The sequence below is a fragment of the Eschrichtius robustus genome, chromosome 17 (genome assembly GCF_028021215.1).
Source record: "Eschrichtius robustus isolate mEscRob2 chromosome 17, mEscRob2.pri, whole genome shotgun sequence".
NCBI classification, from domain to species: Eukaryota; Metazoa; Chordata; class Mammalia; order Artiodactyla; family Eschrichtiidae; genus Eschrichtius; species Eschrichtius robustus.
The window spans coordinates 8339306-8360578 of NC_090840.1; the positions used below are offsets into that span (position 1 = coordinate 8339306).

General features: G+C 47.6%; 1 long non-coding RNA gene across 1 annotated transcript in view; it reads left to right on the forward strand.

Moving 5' to 3' along the window:
* Window positions 1-2319: 2319 nt before the first annotated feature.
* The window catches only part of LOC137751092 (uncharacterized), a 30019-nt gene continuing 11065 nt past the window's right edge, over window positions 2320-21273 (forward strand). Inside the window, exons 1-2 of the long non-coding RNA XR_011070688.1 lie at window positions 2320-2426; window positions 6872-6985. This is a non-coding gene — a long non-coding RNA (uncharacterized lncRNA). The remainder of the gene's footprint in view (window positions 2427-6871; window positions 6986-21273) is intronic.

A 21273-nucleotide genomic window follows, 5' to 3' on the forward strand; every position in this document is an offset into this window, starting at 1 on the left:
AGCACGTCATTTTCTTCACTGAGCCTCATTTTCACCCTTGGGAGAAGGAAAGATGGGTGAGCATTACAAAAATACCTTCTCATCTCCCTCACAAGGGTGTCATGAGGGGCTAAGAAAGACTCCTAACATCTGGAAAGCTATGGGGATTTTTCTTTCTTTAAGCAATTTCCCTTAAATTTCATGTAAAAATAACAACAGTCCCACTGAATTGTGGGTAGGGGGAAGCCCAAAGTACTGTTTGGTCCTTAGCCCCTTATGGACCTTCTGGAATTAGGAAGAGGGATTTACAGCATCTCCCCAAACCAGAGAATCTTTTCCCATTTAGTTAATATACAGTCAGTTTGGAATGGCCTTTGCTTCGTCTCTATATAGTTCCAAGCATGGACGTCTACCCCTGGATCTCAGGCTCCAGAGCGGTCTGTACAGTGACAGCCTGGGCAAAATTTCGTTCAACAGTGCCCGCTGGCTGGGCACTCTGGGCCATTACTTCACCCTGCACCCCGGGCTTCTCGGGTATAAAATGGCAGTGACAGTCGTCCCGAGCTCATGGGACGCAGTGAGGATCACCTGGTGTGACACACGTGGAGCCCTGGGGAAGGACCTGCCCGTGAAGCTGCTCAGGGCTTCGCTCCTCCGAGTGGCAGGAGACAGGCCAGCCTCACTGCAGCCCCTCATGGACCTCCACGTCAATGATTTCTCTAGAGCTGCCCAGGGTGGGGTGTTACGGGTTCAATCCCTGGGTTCAATCCGTAGGAGGGGACGTTCTTGCCCAGAGCTTCTCCTGTCTTTAGGAGCTGGAAACTCCACTGTCTGTTCAAGGCTCCTGAGTTGAAGACAGAGGATGCCTTTTCATGCCTGCTTTGCCTCCTCACAATTTGGGTTCTGAACAAGTTACTTTCTGTCACTGAGCTTTTATATCCTCGCTTCTATTCTGAGTGTGCAGGCTGTTGAGAAGGTGCGCTAGTCTGCTCTGGCTGCAGAATACCACAGACTGGGGGCGGAAACAACAGAAAGCTATTCTCTCACAGTTCTGAAGGCTGGAAGTCCGAGATCAAGGTGTCTGCAGGGTTGGTTTCTCCTGAGGCCTCTCTCCCTGGCTTGTGGGTAGCCGTCTTCTCCCTGTGTCTAAACATAGTCTTTCCTTGATCTGTATCCTGATCTCTTCTTCTTGTAAGGACAGCAGTCAGATTGGATTAGGATCCACCCCCTACAACCTTATTTTACCTTAACTACCTCTTTAAAGACCCAGTCTCCAAATAGAGTCCCATTTTGAGGAACTGGGGGGTTAGGACTTCAACACATGAGTTTTGGGGGGTGGGGGTGGGGGGCACAGTTCAGCCCATAACAGAAAGCTAAATGAAAAATTGTATATTAAAACTTGGATAAAGCAGGCACTTGATCAGTGCTGGTTCAATTTGTTGACATTTTCAGAATGGCTATCATCAAGAAGAACACAAATAATAAATGTTGGCGAGGATGTGGAGTAAAGGGAACCTTGTGCACTGCTGGTGGGAATGTAAATTGGTGCAGCTACTGTGGAAAACAGTATAGAGGTTTCTCAGAAAATGAAAACTACCATATGACCCAGCAATTCCACTCCTGGATATATCTGAAAAAAACAAAAACACTAATTTGAAAAGATACGTAGACCCCAATGTTCATGGCAGCATTATTTACAATTGCCAAGATATGGAAGCAACCTAAGCGTCCATCAACAGATAAATGGATAAAGAAGATGTGGTATTTATATACATATATAATGGAATAGTACTCGGCCATAAAAAAGAACGAAATTTTGCCATTTGCAGCAACATGGGCAGACTTGGAGGGCGTTATGCTAAGTGAAATAAGACAGAGAAAGACAAATACTGTATGATATCACTTATATGTGGAATCTAAAAAAATACAACAAACTAGTGAATATAACAAAAAAGAAGCAGATTCACAGATATAGAGAACATACTAGCAGTCACCAGTGGGGAGAGGGAAGGGGGAGGGGCAAGATAGGGGTGGGGATTAAGAGGTGCAAACTATTAAGTATAAAATAAGCTACAAGGATGTATTGTACAACACGAGGAATATAGCCAATATTTTATAATAACTATGAATGGAGTATAACCTTTAAAAATTGTGAATCACTATATTGTACATCTGTAACATATAATATTGTACAGCAACTATATTTCAATATAAAAAAGAAAAAAATGTGTTGCTGCCCTGTATTTCGCTGGGATAACCTATGGTCCGTGAGCGGATATTACTGCAGCTCTGACTGGGCTGAACTGGCAATCAGACTTTGTTTCCTTCTGTTTCACGCCCAGCTTCCTCACATCCCATGCCTGCTGTACCACCACTGGCGAGGCGCAAATGAGGGCAGAGCTGAGAACTTTTTTGGCTGCGACGCTGCTGAATCAAAAATGGACTTGGTGAGTCTCCTCTGGCCACATCCTGTTAGGGGTTTCAGGACATCGCCCAACTGTTGTCTTACTGGTCACATGCCCTGTGTCACTGGAGCACAGGTTCACAATTGTCATCTTAAGAACGAAGGAAAATCTGTCCTGAGCCCATGGGGTTGCTTGCAATATCTTCACAAAATAGCCTTTCGGTGTTTCTTCAATTAACACAAAAGCACCGGTAACAACCACCAAAAATATGAAGAAAGAAGGAGAGAGAGCTACTTGGTTCTGAAGATGAGAAAAGTGAAAAGGTCTTTTGAAAATTCTATCTCCGTCCCCGCCTCTGTCCCAGGTCACAGCAGCAGCAGCTCTGGCTCTGGGCCTTTCCTCTCGCGTTTCTTTCTTCCTGGTCCCACGTTCCTGCATCCTACAAATGCCATCGCCAGTTATGGATTCCTCTGAGTGGTGCTCTGGTGGTTCTCTGTCACTCAAAATGTCCCCCCGGCTATGGTTCATGGCTGTGGGCAAGGCCTGCCGGTTGGCACCCCCCCCTTCTTCTGAGGAGAAGCAGGCAGAGGCTTTCAAGCCCGTGGGCTGTTTGTCTGCAACATTTGACTCTCGAAGACCCCTTCGTTCTGCCCGCCTCTGCTCTTCTGTTTAATGGCAATTATAAGTGTTCAAGAGGCACATCACGGAGGGGAGCGGCCTCAGCTAACGGGGCTAAATGATGAAATAAAGGTAGACATTTTCTCTCTTGTGCACAGCCCTGTCTATTCCAAGAGCATAAATAATGAATTTGAGGGGAAAAAAAAATGAAGCATGAAACCTGAATGGAGGTTCGAAGGAAAGAAAATTTTAATTCTAGATTTTCGGGAAAAAAAATTTCTGGTTGCAATTTTGAATACTCTTGATGGATGGATTTGGTGGAGGGTGACCAGAGCTGCAGTGCAGAGAGGTCAGATGGCTTGCCAGGAAAGAGTGAAAACTCAGGGAACTCTAATGACGAGAAGCCCTCAAAGAGCTTTCAGGGAGTGGACAGACATGCTGGGAATCCTGGGGGCCACTGCAGTTAGCATCTAGAAACAATCGTGGGACGTCCTTGCCTAAAATACAGACTGACAGTCCAGTAGTACACTCTCAGTGTCTGGAGCATGGGCTCACAACAAGCAAACAATCTGTGTAGCATATAAATGTATGCTAATATGTATAAATTTGATATACTTATATATTTAAATATATATGTATACATATACAGTGTACGTGTATTAAATCTGTGCTGGTTAGAATAAAATCAAATGGGGAGGAGGGTGGCAGATCCCAAGTTTTTCTAGTCTCCATCCGTTGTCAACTTTCCCACATTGCCATTGGGAACACGCCCCTGGCTACCGAGCTGGGAAGGGACCAGGTTCCTATCGTGCCTTGCCTGGCCCAGCCGCTCTCTTCCTTCTGTGTAGACTGTGCCACCAAGGAAAGGGGAGGCTGTCACCTTACTCAAGCTGCTACCAAGCTCTCTCTTCTTTAGCTGAAAAGAGCCTAAGATTTTTTTCTTTTAAATAGTGTAGGATCACTTTAAATAGCCAGGTGGTCATGGTCAAAAGATGTTCTAATATTTATGCAGAGTTCATGGAAAGGAGCTCACAGCGCTCTCAGGATTCTTACCAACCCTCAGGTGTTTCTGGGTGTGAGTGTGAGTGTGTGTGTGTGTGTGTGGTGTGTGTATGTGTGGGATGGCGGGAGGGTTGGGAAGGGGTTGGAAGGAAGGCATGATCTTTTTTTTTAAAAATTATTTATTTATTTATTTTTATTTACGGCTGTGTTGGGTCTTCGTTTCTGCGCGAGGGCTTTCTCCAGTTGCGGCGAGCCGGGGCCACTCTTCATCGCGGTGCGCGGGCCTCTCACTAGCGCGGCCTCTCTTGTTGCGGGGCACAGGCTCCAGACGCGCAGGCTCAGTAGTTGTGGCTCACGGGCCCAGTTGCTCCGCGGCATGTGGGATCTTCCCAGACCAGGGCTCGAACCTGTGTCCCCTGCATTGGCAGGCAGATTCTCAACCCCATGATCTTCTTTTAAAAACAAGCTGATAGGGAATTCCCTGGTGGTCCAGTGGTTAGGACTCGGCGCTTTCACTGCCAAGGGCTCGGGTTTGGTCCCCGATCAGGGAACTAAGATCCCACAAGCCGCGCAGCTTGGCCAAAAACCCAAACCCAAACCCAAACCAAAAAACAAGCTGGGGCGATGAGCATTTGTGCTTTTGCATCGTTTCCAGCAAGAAAGAATCCATAGCGCAGGCGTCCCCAACCCCCGGGCCAGTACTAGTCCGCGGCTGTTAGGAACCGGCCGCACAGCAGGAGGGGAGCGGCGGGCTGGCGAGCGGAGCTTCACCTGCCTCTCCCCATCGCTCCCCATCGCCTGCACCATCCCCCGCCCAACCCCGCTGGCTGTTGAAACACTGTCTTCCACAAAACCGGTCCCTGGTGCCAAAAAGGTTGGGGACCGCTGATATAGTGGACTCCTAGTTGAGTGCTCTGTCAGGGAGGACAAAAGACATGAGGAGGAAGGGGGCTGGTCCCAGTCTTTTGCTGGCCGTGCTGAGGCCTTAGCTGGCAAGGATTTGAGAGGACAGGCAGAGAGGTGCCATGTCACGCCGGGAGGGCTGGCTGGCTGGTCCCCACCCACTCCCTACCTGCTTCCCACCCATCCTGGTATCATCTTCAAGCTGGAAGACCCTCAGCCTTGTTCAGTGAACTTGTTTGACCTTGATTCCGTAGCTGCAGTACAATACCAGGATACCCAACCAAAGTGCCACGTGATGTGAGAGCTTGTCCTCGTGGCGCTGGCCCCTGGGGTGAAGGACGGGGAGGGGGCACCACTTCTCCTCTGTGGCTTTTCAGGCCTGCCTGGTTTGGCTGCTGTCACACTTGGTGGCACAGGAGATGGATTAAGGGACAAAAAGAATTCCTGCCAGACTTGAGGTGTCACAGGAATTCTGTTTACTGTCCCTGCATTTCTGTTTGGGTCTGATCCTGGTCTTGGAGGGGAGTCAGTAAACATGACCCCAAAAGTCTTGGTTTGAAAAGAAAAAACCCACAACAAAGCAGACCTTTTTTTTTTTGGACAGACTTTCCCTTTACCTGTAGTACAGGTTTGTTGACTGTCAGGCAGTTAAGTTGGCACAGGTAGTCAGTCCCTTGTGTGGCCAGAGAATCTGCCAGCTGGGTCTTCCTTTCCTGTCAGCCCTCACCCTGGTATCTATTTGCTCCCAGAGAGTCCTACAAATCACAATAAGGATGAAAAAACACAGATGAGCCCCCAAGGTGCTACAGCCTAAGGTGATTTGGGAACACATGGGACAATCCTGCCAGCCAGCAGCCAGTATCCTGGGGTATGATGGGTGTTTGTGAGATGGAGGTGACAGGACAGCGGGAGGGTGGAGAGCAGGTGGGGGACAGCCAGTGGCAGCATTTCAGAGCAAAATCCTACTCTAAAGAGCTTGCAGCCAAACAGGGTGTGGGCTCTGGGATGACCCAGGACCTCTGGCTGATCTGTCCATTTCAGCTCAGGGTGTGAGGCTGCTGGCCGGCAGTTGCTGTGCACGAGGAACCTGGGGCAGAGGATGAAGAGGAGAGGAAGCCACATGGGTGAAGCCGAGCCAAGCAGAGAACGGATGAGTGGTGGGAGAGGCCAGAAATAAGAAATGAGAGTGCAGAAGAGCGGCAATGAGGAAGTGAAAACGTGGGGTTTTGCAGAGAGGCATTGTGATTTGGGGGCGGAAGACCTGGGTCTCACCTCTGCCCTTTATGAGCTGGGAGCCTTAGGAAAGGGATTTACCCTCTCTGAGCCTCCATTTTACCCTCTTGAAAATAGAGCCGATAACCTCCGTCCTCTCTCCTTCATAAGGATGGTGTGAGAATTAAATGAAAACATGAAGACCTTGTAAGACAAAGCTCATGCTAACACCCTCCTTGGCCAACCATTGGTTGGTTCAACAAATTTGGTTAAAGAAAGAAAGAAATAGGGGAGTACAGAATAGAACATAGAAGCTGATTAATCAAAGTAAGCAGGAGGGAGCCAGGTGGAGAATTAAGAAAGAACCAGATGGTGATGGTGCTGGCAGAGACACCAGACTCACTTGAAGATGCAGAAAGAGTGATAGGGTCCAATGGATGAGCAGTGATACCCGTGTTTCTTAAGCCCAGTGTCAGCCCAGTGAGTGGGAGACAGGGCCAGGAGAAGGGCGAGCAGGGGAGAAACCCCACGGTGGAGATGGTGAGAGAAAGTCAAACGACACTTCGTCTTAGGAATCCTAAAGGCAGAGGCAGGAGGTCGCATACTGACGGGCAGACAGATGAAGTCATCTCGGGTGAGGTACAGTTGACAGTGAGGCAGAATGATGCAGGCTACCTTAGTTGAAATTTAGGGAAGATGAGATCTTTATCCAAAATGGCAACCTAAGAAAGGGACGTATCATTTTTTTTCAGGAGAGAAAGCCTTCACTGATTTGCTCTGAATCCAATTATCTGGTCCAAACTGGAAGATGAATCACGTGTAAGAGAGTCCAGGGAAGGAGAGTCCCATGTCCGACTCAAGAGAAGGTGGGTCAAGCTTCTGTAATTCAGTGTCATGGGAGGTAAAGGAAGAGGCTCTGGAAGGAGGTGACAGCACTGTTTAGGCTTCCAGGAAGGGGGCCGTGAAAATGGGATGATTGTAGCTGATTTAAGGGGTAAAAGTTGAGAGGCAGAGGACAACCGAGGTTGAAACGGCTGCTCTGAGAGGCCCTTTTGTTCCCAGGCAAGACGTTGCCGCTGCTGGGTTCAAGGGGAGTGGGAGGGATGATGGATTGCCAATGAACCTATGAAGAATGAGGCAAAGCAGCATGAAACCATTTGTTTGGGCTTTATAGATTTTCTAATAAAAATGTCAAGGTTTTTTCACACCATTTCGAAAATGTCATCAAATGCAAAACAGTTCTCCTTGTGCCAGTGATAAAGGCTGCATTTCCAATGGTAAATTCCAGCCCGAGATGCAATAACAAAGTTTCTCAGGTTGCCTCCAAGTCAAACCAGGGGTCAGGGTTGGTCCAGGACCCTTCGGGGTGACCCTTCACAGTAACTGACCCCTCCCAATAGAGCCCAGAACTTTCCTGACTGTGAAGTACTGGGGGAGTGAGTAAGGCTTAGTGTTAGCCCAGTGGGAACATCCCTGAGAACAGGGGGTCTACTCCTGAGCCATGTTTGGAGAGTGAAGTGTGTATCTCTGAGCCTCTGACTCAGGATTTTTCTGCTGTAGCTGTTAAAGAACCTCTCAGTGGATTTTCTTGTCTCTAGACTCTCCTTGCAACCTGCCTCACACACTTGCTCAAAGTTATTCTTATTATTAATTATTATTATTTTAATGCATCTTTAATCAGGTAGCAGCCCAGCTCAAAGACCTCCAATGGCTCCTCTTTGCCTTTTTTTGTCTTCATTTTCATAACATTTTAACGTAACCCAAGAAATTCAAGATGTTATCGTTACAAAGTGTGATCCACATCAGAATGAAGAATAAGATATTTTATATCCTATTTTTGTACTGAGCTTCAAATCCCGTGTGTGTTGCATAGTTACAGCCCATCTCAATTTTAAAGTTAAATTTTATCAGCTATACTTCATCTGCGTTTAGCTTTCGTAAGATTACATTTGTAAGAGAAGATTCACAAACCAAGTTGTCCAAACATACCTTAAACATTGCCAGTAACTGAATCGAACATCAGGTTTTAGAGTTGACTTTACACTAGTTAAATTTGAATCAAATTTAAAAAATCTCATTCTCATTGCAGAGTACCATCCCATTGTAGGGCTGGACCACTCACTCCCCTCTGTCTTTTATATCAAGTGCAAACTCTTTTGACTGGTATTCGACCCCCTAATTCCTTTGCAGCCTTATCTTCTGCAGTTCCTGGGCATGGACCTCATACTCCAGCCAAACTCATCCAGCCTCTGTCCCCACCCTTCACGTTTCCTGTTCTCCACTGCAGGGCCTTTGTCACCCCCTTCATCCAGGGCATTTTCCCTTCACACCGTCTTTGCCTATTAAAATCCTGTTGCTCCTTCCAGATTTATTTCAGAAGTCACTTCTTCCATGAAATCTTTCCAGATTTTCTGAACTGTGATTCTGTCAACGGTTATTTCTCCTTCCTTTTTATCCTTCAAAGCACATCGGTGCCTCCAATGAATCCACTTTGACCTGTATTCTAGTCTAATCCGAGATGCTCATCTCCTTGAAATTGAAGTAGAAACGGCCTCACACACTTTCTAGCCCCCTACACTCCATCAGCTGCACTAAAGCTTTCTCAAGTTGCCTCCTTGTGGGCCATCAGGATTAGGGAAGAGTGAAAGCTTTCCATTTAGAGTCAGTTTTCTTTTTGGGTCCATCTCTGTTAAGTTGACTTGCGAAAAGGACCATACGTGGAAAAAAGAAAAGAAAAAAGCAGGGAGAACAGTTGGGTTTTGACCTTGGTCTGGTCTAGCACATCAGATCTGCCACCCCACATCTGACTTTGGTAGATGTCTCTTTCCTGGGCCCAGAGGCAGAGGCCAGGAAGGGACTTGCAAATATGCTCTCTTCCGTCCCTGGCGGGTTCTCTGCAGCTCAGAGGAAAACACTTAAAGGACAAAAAAGAGAGGGGGTTTCTGAAGGGACTCTGTTTCAAGTGTGGGACTTCTAGTGGGGCTTCTAGTGAACCAGGACTCTAGGGGGTCCTGGTCCAAACACTTCCTCTTGGATCCTCTGCGCGTGAGGGATTTTAAACACTGGAAGGGCTTACTTCCATGATCCAGGCAAACACCGGAATTACAGTCTTTGACTTAAAAAAAATGTATGGATCTGGGGAGTGGCCAGCAGGAAGGCAGTAAGTTCTATATGTACTGTCTGGAAGGCATAGGGGTCAGCTCAACAGGCCTGCCACCTTCTGCATTGCAGGAGCCATGAAGTGTTGGTGGTTGGATTAGCAACGTCTAGGCAAGAGTTTTGCAGTATGCAGGAGGAAAACTTGGAGAAGCGTAATAAAGCAGCTCCCGGACAGGATTCCCAGGGTGCAGGAAGCCACTGCTAGGATAACTGATGATAGCTTAGTCTGTTAGTCCAGAATTTCATGGTTTAGTCCTAGATCGACCAGTGGTTTATGGTAGAATCCTGAACATGTCCACCTCATGCCCGAGTTCTCCATACGTACATGGGATTGTTGCCTGACATTTCTGGCAACCTGGCCAAACATTATGACTGATTTAGCTTCGAGCTAGAAAGCATTGCACCCCCTTCCTCCCTCCCCCCTTCCTCCCTCCCCCCTTCCTCCCTCCCTCCCTCCCTCCCTCCCTCCCTCCCTCCCTCCCTCCCTTCCTTCCTTCCTTCCTTCCTTCCTTCCTTCCTTCCTTCCTTCCTTCCTTCCTTCCTTCCTTCCTTCCACAGATATTTATTAAATGCCTGCCAATGACCGGGAGGATACAGCAGTGATCAAAACAGTCAAACTTCCTGACACATGCTAGCAACAGCTAGACAAGAAAAAAAAATTTTCTTTTAATAATAAAAAAATAAAATACTTATTTTATATATATAATAATTATTGGGCATTGGTATATAATACTTATTGGGTAGTGATAAATGCTCCAAAGATAAATAAAGATGGGTGAGGGGACAGAAAGTTCTATTTGGGACTGAGCAATCTAAAGAAGATTCATCTGTGGGGTGGCATTTGGGCAGAGCCCTGGAGGAGACACGGGTGTCATTGGGGGAAGCGCAGTGGGACCTGCAGAGGGAAGATTTGAGTCAGGCAGTGTGCTGCCAGCTGTATGACCCTGGGCAAGATGATAACTTCTGTGAACCTTGTTTCCAAGGTTTAAAATAAAGCTGATGACGCCTACGGGAGATTAAAATGCAAGGAGGCCTGGAAAGGCTTGGCCTGCAGTACAAACTGGACGGGGGTGGATGCTGTCAGGCCAGCAGCCTGCAGCCTGGGTGAGCAGATTGCTAATCACCCGCCTCTTCCTCAGGACCACGTCAACTCTCAGTCTCTCTGGGCTTCTTTCTCAATCAATACAAGCGGGAAACAACCCCCGGCCCCTCCTCAAAAGAATGCAAAAGGGCAGGTGAGGTAGCAAATGCAAAAATGCTTTGAACCAGCTCTTCGGATAAAGGTCTGCAGAGAATCAGAGCACGTGGAAGAGGCCGACCCTCACCCCGCGGGGCTTGGCGGCAAGGACTCCAGCACCAGGACGGGTCCTTTAAAAACGTGGGGTTTAGACCGAGACGGAGGGAGACAGATTTGCCAGCACAAGAGAGAGCTGGGAAGAGAGCCAGTCCCAGGGCGGAGGCGCAGCAGAAGGGCGGCTCCGGATGACCGCCAGGAAGCAACAAAGCGGCAACACAAACAGGAAGCAGGACCGCTGGTGACAGGATGGGGCCCTGCGAGAGCCGGGAAGAGCCCGGAGAGGCGGCGGGGCCGCCGGGATGCTGGGGGAGCAGGCGGCCTAGGGCAGGAAGGGCGGGGGGGGGCCTCTCCGCGCGGGGAATCCCAAGTGAAATTGACGTCGCCATCTAAGTACGGTATAATGCTCCCTCTTACACTTTTCTTAAAAATACAGCAGAAAGCTGCCTATTTTGCAACTCTCTTCCCACCACCTCTGTCGGGAAGGGGTTTTTCTACTTCGCTCTTACCCACTTACGTATCCACCTCCTCTTTAGTGCAATAGCATCGCACCCCGGGCCTGCCATTACCCTCTGCTGATTTCAGAGGCTCGGGGGAACCGGGGCCCACCTTATTATTAGGAACCTGCCGGTAGGGGCATCTAGAAGATGATTGACTCCCAATGAGAACAGGATCTGCGTCTAGAATAATATGAGTAGATTGCAGATTGATTCATGGGACCAAGCACGGAGCAGCCCAAACTCCGTTCTTTCTTCCGTTGCATCTCCGACCTCCTGTCAGTCTCAAAATTGATAGAACAGCCTGAAGCCATTGAACAGAGTTATGTGGGCAATCATCTTTCTAATTCTTGCATATAGGTGCCAATGTGTCAAGAGGACCCAGGCAAGGGGACAACAGGGTGGCTTTATTTAACATGATGACAAGCAAACGCTTGAATAGCAAGGAGCTCATGAGCTTTGCAGCAGCAGGAAAAAAAAAAGGCCCCTGCATGGATGTCTGCCTGCGCTCCAGTGGCCCTGCACGGTGCAAAAAAGAGATTGCTAACAAAAAGGTTATTCAGCGGCTCCCCAAACAAATCCAAAGGTAGCAAGTATGGATGGAGCAGATGTCAGGAGACTGAGCACTATTTTGGAAAACTGCCGAGATATTTAGAAACAGCGCTTTCTTATGAACCCAAGCATAATGCTGAAGATCCTTTAAGATAAAACTTCCCAGATGCCACCTGTATTTGACATGGCGATAGGATGAATGCCCGAGTGTCCACTGATACTGGAAATGCTTTTAAGAACCAGCCTCAACTGATTGTTCCGGCACAAACAAATCACAAACTAATTTATGTATTCCTGCAGCTGCACCCCAGCCGAGGCGAGGAGTCGGCCAATTCACAGTTGACTAGTGCTGCCTCATTCTTTGCAGATTTTGGCATTTAACTGTAATTAAGATTTATTGTTCACTAGCTTGCAGGTCAGGGCAAGCATGACAATATGGGTAACTTTTCTGTTTACTAGTAAAATGTCTGGTAGGAGGAAGCCTCAAACCTTCCAAGCAGAACTTGACAGAAATAAATAGCACCTCTTCCCTCCAGGACCGGCGCATGACCGATCTTAATCAGACACGAGGGTTCTCTTTAAAGGAGGGCAGGGAGACATCAGAAAGAGCTAGTGAACTGTACTGTTGCTTTTGCCCCAGAAGGGGACGGGCCAGAAGCCAAATCAATTATTGCTGATCTTCTGGATTTGGGGAAGGGATTGTCTGCTTGGTGTGGGAGGGAGGCACGGATGGAGACCTCGATGCTGACAAAGGTTCTGTAGAGGCTGGGACCTGTGAGTCTTCTCGGCCCCTCCTTGCCACCGAGAGAAGCATCATTCCTCATCTCTCTCCGCTCTCAAGGATGCCCTTGGACCAAATCAGATGGCCGGAGGGGGAGGGAGGCAGGGTTCAGCAGTCAGCGGCTGCTCACCTGCTTTTACAGTCTGCCTGCTGAGGTCCTGTGCAGGTGACCCAAGACACGGTGGGTGTGAAAGAACAAACGGTCTGTGAGCAGACAGATGAAGAAGGACCTCTCATCCCTCCTGGTTGATTAGAAGGCAGAAATGCTGAAGCATAATGTCCTTCAATTTTCTAGCATCTATAATTTATTATCTATTATTGTTTGTCCTCCTTGGGGTCTTTTTGTCAGTGCCTACGTGAAATAAGAAAACATTACTCACACGAACCAGAGATTTAGACCCTGATCTTGTTCTGTTTCTCTTGTTTCCTGACAGAGGACGGGAAAGAAAGAAAAATCCTCTGCTCTACAGTAGCACTGTTGACTCCAGAATATAATTTTATATGATCTTGTAAACTTATCTCTTTGTATCTCACCTTAAACTGTACATCATTCAAATTGTGGCTTACAAAAATGCACACAACACTTTAGGAAAAGATTAAGGGTAAACGAGTGAAAAATTGTGTGATTCCTGGCATTTTCTTGTTTCATGCTGTCTATTAATATTTGAGCTACCAGTTCGTGGAAGTTAAAGAGGGTTAGTTCTGGTCTGCAGTGATCCAATACTTCCCCGATTGCCTTAATTAGAGCTCATTTGTTTTCCTCTTTACCAGAAAAGGATCTCAAGATTCTAAGAAGTATAAGAGATCTTTTGTTTTGACATTAAGAGGAGGCTGTAAGAGCAAGCATCTTTCCCAAAGGTAAAAGGGGGAAAATGGGTGTGAAATTCATTTTAACGGTGGATAGAGACAAAATCTGAAAAAAGGACTTAAAAGAAAACTTCCTAAATATTTTACCTACTGAAGGTGTTTTATAGTCCTAGATACCAGATTTCTGGTCTTGTGGAATTCAGTTCAATTACAGCAACGCTGAATCACAGAAGAGGAAAATATAATTGCAGGAGGGTAGAGCCGAATATTTAGATCCACTTGTTAGTGGTGTTTTAACCATTTAAAGGAAAGGCAGACCTCCGTCTCACGAAGGTCACTATCATTCGTTTGATTTTAGGATCTTGCCAGTTTAAGTCAGCATTACTGTATCCCAGGGACACTGAGACAGGCACAGAGAGGTTCAAGAAGCCTCAGCGTGACCATAAATGCGAGCCTAGTGTGCTGAGCCACAGGACTCTGGTCCTTGGTGATGCCCTGCAAGGTGACCTCGGAGAATACAAACGTCACTCCGCAGCTTCCCGAGTTGCTGATCTAAGCAAAGCACGTTGATACACTCGGGCTCCGGCTTCTCTGGATGCAGACAGGCACAGGAGAGGACGTAGAGGGTGCTGCGGCCATTTCGCGGACAGGACGCCGCAGAGCCCGCTGCTGTTCAGTCCAGACAATGGCAGGGGGAGAGAGGGAGCCGCAGTGGCTCCAAACAGGTGCGCGGCCGGAGGAGAGTCACTCTGCTCTCAGCTGGGGGGGCTTGTGGCGGAAGCGAGGTCTCAGGAGCTGGTAGAATGATTTCGGGAGACAGCCTGACGAGACGGGACAGGGCGGGATTCCAGGCTCGGGGACTCCTGCCCTGAACGAAGGAAATCTTGAAGGAGGGAAGATGCTTAGCTGAAGGGGCAGCGGGAAAAATTCCAAAGAAGGAAAAGGAGGACTTAGCCGAGCTGCTTAGAGCCGCAGCGTGTAGGAGGTCCTCACCCACTCCACACAATCACTGTTTCCCCGTCTTTGCTGAAAACGTAATTACTTTGTTACATTGCTCGGCATTTATGCTTTGTTTTTTAAGAAGAATGCTGTGCCCACATAGGTCACCGCATTCTTAATGGAATGTTAAAGAATGAGACATGATTCATCAAAGAATGCCCGGCATAGAGAGAAAATGGATCAGAACCCAGGGAAAATAACTCCATTGTTTGAAAATTTAAAAAATGTGTTTCGGGGGGGGGACGCCCATGGAATAATTATTATTTCCTGAGACACTAAGCATTGGGAATTTCCTTTTACAAGGAGGAGAGTAAGCAATATCTTCAAGGAAGAAACATAGAGCTGTCCGAGATTTTGGGGCGCTTTATATAGATACTGTGGAATTATCCCTTAAAAATGCTGCAGGAATGTTGACGCCTACCAATAGTGTGTGAGACTGGCTATTTCCCAATGTCCTTCCCAGGAATAGAAGTTATCAGTACTTACGACATCATAGGCCAAGAGCTGGTGTCGTGTTTTCTTTTTTTTTTTTTTAAGATTTTTTTGATGTGGACCATTTTAAAATTTATTTATTTATTTATTTATGGCTGTGTTGAGTCTTCGTTTCTGTGCGAGGGCTTTCTCTAGTTGCAGCAAGTGGGGGCCACTCTTCATCGCGGTGCGCGGGCCTCTCACCATCGCGGCCTCTCTTGTCACGGAGCACAGGCTCCAGACGCGCAGGCTCAGTAGTTGTGGCTCACGGGCCCAGTCGCTCCGCGGCATGTGGGATCTTCCCAGACCAGGGCTCGAACCCTTGTCCCCTGCATTGGCAGGCAGATTCCCAACCACTGCGCCACCAGGGAAGCCCTGGTGTCGTGTTTTATCCTGACCTTCTCTGACTGTGAGGACGAGTGCTATCCTAAATCAAAATCACCATCTAGAGTGAAATCTCTCTCATCTATCTTGACCACTTGTAACTCTTCTGTGAATCGCCTGTTCAATCCCTTTGCCCATCTTTCTCCTGGGTTCTTTGTCATTTATTATTTTGCAGAAGTTCTTTGTATATTAGGGACACAAGATTCGTGCAAAAGAACGCTCACACCATTGTACCCTGGGCTGCATTCAGTAGAACTACCTGTTTTTTTTAACTTTTTATTTTACATTGAAATAGAGTTGATTAACAATGTTGTGTTAGTTTCAGGTGTACAGCAAAGTGATTCCATTATACATGTACATGTATCTACTCTTTTTCAAATTCTTTCCTCATTTAGGTTATTGAGTATTGAGCAGAGCATTGAGCAGTGTTCCCTGTGCTGTACAGCAGGTCCTTGTTGGGTATCTATTTTAAATATAGCCGTGCGTACATGCCAATCCCAAACTCCCTAACTATCCCTGCCCCCCATCCTTCCCCCCGGTAACTGTAAATTCGTCCTCTAAGTCTGTGAGTCCAGAACTGCTTTTCTTAATTTGCCAATTTAACAGTCTAAAAAGGCCATTTCAATGTTTGTGTCTATATTTGTTTGCTTATTAATGAGATTAAACATTTTTTTCATATGTTTATTAGAAATTTATATTTCTTTTGCAAATATCCCCTTGCCCATTTTAAAAAAATTTTTTATTTATTTATCTATCTATTTATTTATTTATTTATTTATGGCTGTGTTGGGTCTTCGTTTCTGTGTGAGGGCTTTCTCTAGTTGCGGCAAGCGGGGGCCACTCTTCATCGCGGTGCGCGGGCCTCTCACTATCGCGGCCTCTCTTGTTGCGGAGCACAGGCTCCAGACGCGCAGGCTCAGTAGTTGTGGCTCACGGGCCTAGTTGCTCCGCGGCATGTGGGATCTTCCCAGACCAGGGCTCGAACCCGTGTCCCCTGCATTGGCAGGCAGATTCTCAACCACTGTGCCACCAGGGAAGCCCCCCTTGCCCATTTTTGGGGGGAGGTGCTGACAGTTTTTTTCTTATTGGTTTGTAGGATATGAACCCAGGGCCTATTATTTGTGGTAAATAATTTGTCATTCAAATTTTAGGTACTTAGGTGTCTGTGAGCTATCAGTAAGCTTTCCTGCTTTGCTCGCAGGGGGACTTCTGGCTCTGTGGACTGACTGGGGAGAAGGTGTATGTTTCAGCACTGGCTGTATTCTCCTTAAATTTGGAAATCAAACACAATTCACCATCCTGACGATTAATTTCCTTTTGAAAAACACCCAGTCTGGTCTATGTAAGAAATGGTATTTCTTCTTGTAATGTGGCTTTGACCATGTACCATATAACATAGTAACTCTGGCCTTCTTGTGCTAAAGGTCCATTTGCTTGTATTTATTACCATTGAGCTGATGAATTACAATGCCTCTGCTTTCTCCTCTGTCCACAGGAGCTGGGGGCTAGGGCAGGGAGGGCAGGGAGTAGGGATCGGCAAGTAGAAAGCAGAATAACCACCTGTAGGAAGGGCAGGCAAGAGACGTGAACTTGGCCTCAGACGCCATCAGCATCTTGTTCCCTTTGTCTCTGCCTCTTGCTGACTTCTGACTTCTGTCCCCGTCTCATTCTCTCCCTTGGTTGGTTGGCCTTCTTCAGGTGTCAGACAACATTTTGAACCTTTAGCCCCTGGAAAGAGGTAGACTCCGTTCTCTTTTAATTGCATCCTGCAGAAAGCACTCTCTTGAGGGCCCAGTTTGGGTCAGGAGGAGGGATGCCAGATAAAGTAGAGGATGTCCAAGCAGATGAGAATTTCAGAGAAACAACTCATTATTTTTTAGTTATAAGTATCTCCCCAAAGTTGCATGGGCTACACTTATACTAAAAAGTTATTAATTGATTATCTAAGATTCAAGTTTAACAGGACATCCTGTATCTTTATTTGCCGAGTTTGGCAACTCTAGTCAGGAGTCTGCTTCTGGAACAGTCAGCCCAGAGCCAGGGAGCTGGGGCTCTGTCCACCCTCACGTCGGTTACCAGTGTCCAGTGGGCATGTCCTCGCCGCTGCCCACTTGCCAGTGGTGGGGTGGGGTGGTCCCTAGACAACCCAGTGGGTGTCTGCCACACCCGCCCTACCTCGACTGGCTGTCTGTCTGTGCGGTTGGCCTTTCTGCCAGCTCCCTCCCGTGACTCTGACTGCCTGACGGCACCCCTACTCACTAGCACTGTGCTCTGTCATTCGCTGTCACTGTTAACCCTCTCGGTCTCTGGTCCCCATGATGTGATGTATGAAGAGCAGGGCCTGTGTGTGTGTGTGTGGTGGGGGGGAGGCTTCTTTAACGCCCCCTGACATTTCCTTACGGTGCCAGTACACACCTGGTTGGAATGAATTCAGCCCAAGGTCTCTGAATCTGGGACATCATTCTCCTGCCATCCCTGTCCCCGGGACACCAACCTTACAGGAGACCCAGCACTTCTCTCTGGAGGCCGCATCTCAGCACTTACGACCTGCGCACAAGGACGCGTGTGTGCTTGCCCTTTCTACTTCTCCAGCTGTGGCCTGTGCAAACACGCACTTAGCTTTGGTGCTTTCCATCCCAGCCAGGTCACCACCAAGCCTTAAGTGGATGCAGGGGCTCAGCCCTAGATGTGGGTAGCTAGTGTGCCAAGGTGTCCCCACCAGCAAGAGAATCCTGCCAGGACCATCAGAGACAGGCATGAACTCATCCAGGGAAGCTGGACCCAGGATGCTCCAGGATGGCCTGTTAACAGATGCTCCCACAGGGCCAGGTATCCAGGCCCCCTCCCCCACGCTCTCCTCCACTCCCCGAGGCTTGCTCGTGCTAACTCTCCCTCTTTTCCCTTCCTTTGCAAGAGCACTTACTATATACTGGGCACTTCGCGTACTTCTTCTTTTCATGTTTTCATTTTAACAACCCCACAGCATAGCCATTTGTGTTTAAAAGCGAAGCCATTAGGAAATGAGAAACATTAAGGAAGCCCAGCCAGAGTGCCGGCAGTGGGCTTTGACCCCAGGTCTTCGGGCTGCAAAGTCTGCACGTGGAAGCACCGTGAGGTGCCAGCCCTCTGCAGATGCAGGGCAGGTACAGGGGCAGGTGGGCAGGGCAGAGATTCGGGGTCGGTGTCCTGGGTGGGACTGCGTGACCCGACTTGGCACCGCCCGTCCTGCCTCTTCCCATCCGCGCCAGCACACCTCCCAATCTGGCAAGTCACCACCTGTCTTCACTCTGTCCCTTGTTTTTCATTCGTTACGCTGTAGGTTCACTGCCGCATCCCCACATCCAGGGAGGCATCTTGACTTTGCAAACCAAACATGTCCCGCTTGCTCTGTAAGACGGGCTGTCTGGAGAGATCGCCTGCAGACTGCTGAGCTCCTCGCGGCTCAGCGCTCTCGCCAACTGCGGTCCCAGAGGGTGGCACTTCCTGCCGCGGAGGAACCTCGGCCTCTCCCTGACCTCTGTCTTATTTTCCCTCGCTGTCCATCTTGGAATCCCTCTCCCATTTGCATCGAGGGCCTTGTCCTGCCGACCTCAGGACGCCCCCGCCCTCGGCAGGGAGAAAGCAGTGTGGCTTGGAGGAGGTAGGGGACAGACAGGCAGTGCAGGGTGGGCCGTGTTCCCGCCTCAGGCCTCACTCGCCCCAGGCTGAGCCTCCCCGGAATCACCGAAGGCCGTAGGCTGGCAACATTCCTCAGCTCCAGTGGCCAGTTACATCAGCCAATAAATACAGGTGGAAAGAGCAGAGGTTCCTTCCTGGCCCCTTTCTAGAACCTTCCCTTGAACCACATGATTCCAATCCGCAGCTGCAGCTGAGAGTGTGTTTCAGGGACTTCATTTCAGACAACAGTCCCTCCTTGCTCAGCTCCAAACTGCATTCTGCATCTCTCTCTGTCTCTCTCTCTCTCTCTCTCTCTGGGTCCCTCGGTCATCCTCTTTCCAGGCTTCAAAAGGGGAAGGGTTTGGGAAGCAAATCCAAACTCTGATTTTGAGTAGGGAGAAGCCTTTCACATGAAGAAATAAAAGAACATGCATTAATAGCTCAGAAAACAATGGTAATATTTAATTAACCTTTTGGAATGGCTTCTCTGCAAATCTGCACGTGTCAGCTCATCTTCCGAACAGAGGGACTGTGTGTACCTCTGCCAAGATCAACATGCTGGGTCCGTGCTTTTCTTCTGTGGGGATTTCACAAGGGGGGGGGTGGTGGTGAGTAAGATGCCCCCTGCCCCTCCCCCCCCAAATCCGTTGTTTTACTTTAAAAATTCATGCGATCCAGCTGCCCTCGTCAGGGCTGGATGTGGCCTGCGGTGCCGCACAGCTGAGGACCCCAAGCCACAGCCCGGCTCTCTCTCCTGTCATTGCAACAGACAGGCCGCGGGCTCCTAGGGGAGTGCGGGTCAGGTCTGACGACAGCAGAAATCAGCTCCTCACGCCTGGATCTCTCCGAGCATTGAGCATGTCCACAGGACAAAGGGAATTCAACTCATCTGCAAGTGTCAACGCTCTGGCTTTTTTAGTGATCTTTTTTCTTTTAAAGGTGGTGTGCCCCTCTCATGGTGTGACATGAGGCATCATGTCATCCAGGGAGCACTGGGGTTGGCTCATTAAAATATCACCTGGTTGAAGTAAATCGGTGTTGATGGGATTGTTTAAGGTGTTCCCCACGTGGAGCTGGTGTGTCAGGCTGAGCACACTTGTTACTCCCATCACGGGCTAAATGGAAACACCTCCTTTCTTGCTCTGCACCCCATACCTGCTGTAATGAGCAAGTCTCACAATGTAATTAGAAGCCTGGGTTGATGGGTGGTAACTAATATACTTCCTTTTCTTTTATCAACAGCAGTAGCAGAAAGAATTGGGGAGGGTGATATTTTGCTCTTTGGGACTTCCAGAAATTAAAGAGTGTGCACATTAAGAAAATGGATATGGAACAGTTGATTTGTACTTTTAAACCATATGTATCCATCAGGCAAGCAATAAGATGCATTTTGAAATGTTAAAAAGATTTCTATAACTTATTTTTTAAAAAAGCTTTTTGTTGTTGCTTTTATTTGTTTTGAACCATCAAGGAAAAAAGTTTGGGGATTTTAAGAAACATGGCAAATCTGCCCAGCTTTGGGTAGAAAGATTCAAAGCCTATGAAGACTTGATCAAGGTGGAAGATACACAGGTGATCAAATGAAGCAATTATTTGATTGCTAAGCTCTCTCCTTTCCTGATTGGAAGGACATAGCACAGTTGGGTACAACAATTGCAAAATGAGCTTATCTCTGTCACTCTAGCAAGATCAAAAGATGTAGGGATCAAGAAATTAGGCTTGACTATTTACAAGAGCCAAGACATAGAAGCAACCTAAATGTCCGTCAACAGATGAATGGATAAAGAAGATGTGGTACATATATACAGTGGAATATTACTCAGCCATAAAAAAATGAAATAATACCATGTTTGCAGCAACATGGATGGACCTAGAGATGATCATACTAAGTGAAGCAAGTCAGATAGAGAAAGACAAATACCATATGATATCACGTGTGGAATCTAAAATATGACACAAATGAACTTATTTACAAAACAGAAACAGACTCACAGACATAGAAAACAAACATGGTTACCAAAGGGGAAGGGGGTGGGGAGGAATAAATAGGGAATTTGGGATTAACAGATACACACTACTATATAAAAAACAGATAAACAACAAGGACCTACTGTATAGCCCAGGGAATAGTATTCAATATCTTGTGATAACCTATAATGGAAAAGAATCTGAAAAAGAATATATATATATATTCTTTGCTGTACACCAGCGTACTTTGCTGTACACCAGAAACTAACACAACGTTGTAAATCAACTATACGTCAATAAAAAAATAAAATAAAAACACAAATAGTAGAATACTAAAAATAAAAAAAGAAATCATGTTCGAATGTGGGAGGATCTTCCCTGAGATGATGAGGACAGTGCCTTTCCAGAAGAAAAAATAGCTCATCAGTGAGGGTCCCACCTGGAGCAAGATGACCATCAGTGACTCAACTCACACAGCAAGGATGAGAACATCTCAGTGACCATAATGACCCAGAAGTGTTACAAATATCACATCTTCCGGTAACAATTGCTGGGTCAAGAGCCAAGGACTTTTTAGTCCCGAAA